The sequence below is a fragment of the Triticum dicoccoides genome, chromosome 3B (genome assembly GCF_002162155.2).
Source record: "Triticum dicoccoides isolate Atlit2015 ecotype Zavitan chromosome 3B, WEW_v2.0, whole genome shotgun sequence".
Lineage (NCBI taxonomy): Eukaryota > Viridiplantae > Streptophyta > Magnoliopsida > Poales > Poaceae > Triticum > Triticum dicoccoides.
This window is the reverse complement of record NC_041385.1, coordinates 68,941,699-68,942,818: the sequence shown is the minus strand read 5'-3', so window position 1 is coordinate 68,942,818 and position 1,120 is coordinate 68,941,699.

Sequence of the window (1,120 nt, the reverse complement as noted above, 5' to 3'; positions counted from 1 at the left end):
TATAAATTTATTAACAACAACGAATACGATGTGGAGCAAATATGAACACTCTAGTTTCCAATCAAAGTTAAGATGGAAGTTTTACCATACAGATTAGGGCGATTAAGCAATGGCTATTGCAAAGGGACGCACGTACAGATAACAACATCTGCCGGCCAAGGTGCCCAGGCCGACATATCCAATGGAGCTCGGGGCCTCAACTGAAGCTTTGAAGAAACACAACAGTACCTAGCGGAGGGATAGCACGAGATGAAGGAGGCGGTGTGACTTGGGGCTAACGGACCTGCCGGTGATGAGTCTGTAGACAATCAGTTCTGGCAACATTGAGGTTCGTGATAGTGGATTGACGACGGTGGTATTGTCTTTATTTGTTCCGGTGGGAGAAGATTGAATTGCACGCAGTTAGGTTGCGAGCTTGCGCATGCCCAGTCGAGGAAGTTTGGTGGGCGGCGGCGCATCGAGCAAGGCGCGCTAGAGAGAGAATTTACTGGATGGATTAGGACCTGGGACATGGCGTCCGAGAGGAGCTGGGCATGCAATATCTGGTACCTAGTGGGGTTTGTGTAAAATATCTCCAGCAGTTTTTCTCCTCCAATCTGTCCCGTGGGGTATCTATCCGATGGACAATACTGATGGATCCCACCTAAGATGCTGATCTCATACTAGTCGTGCCTTCAGCATTAGTGTCCGCGAATGCGGTGTCTGGTTTGCGGGTGGGCGTTGAAGATGCCTTTATTATATTTCTATGAGGTTTAATTCTAGAAATTAAATAATCAACATAAGAAATTTATGAATCAAACAATCAACATAAGAAAAATCCCTAGGGATCCTAATCTTTCAAAGTTACTACGAAATTCCTTTGAATCAAAGGAACCCTAAATCTTTGTGGATTTTCATCCGTACACCCAGAAAACACCCTCTAGTTTGCTCGTTTTTACAGATTGCCACTGCGCCCGCAATCCCTGCCCTGCTCCTCCCGCTTCGCCGTCGCCGGCGCCGCGCGCGCCCCCGTTTCCCCGCCGTCGCCGCCCGCGCCGTCCGCGTCCCCCCCGAAGGACGCATCCCAGCGCAGTCCCCACCGGCGCGGAGCAACGACCCAACCCCTCCTCCAGCGGTTTCT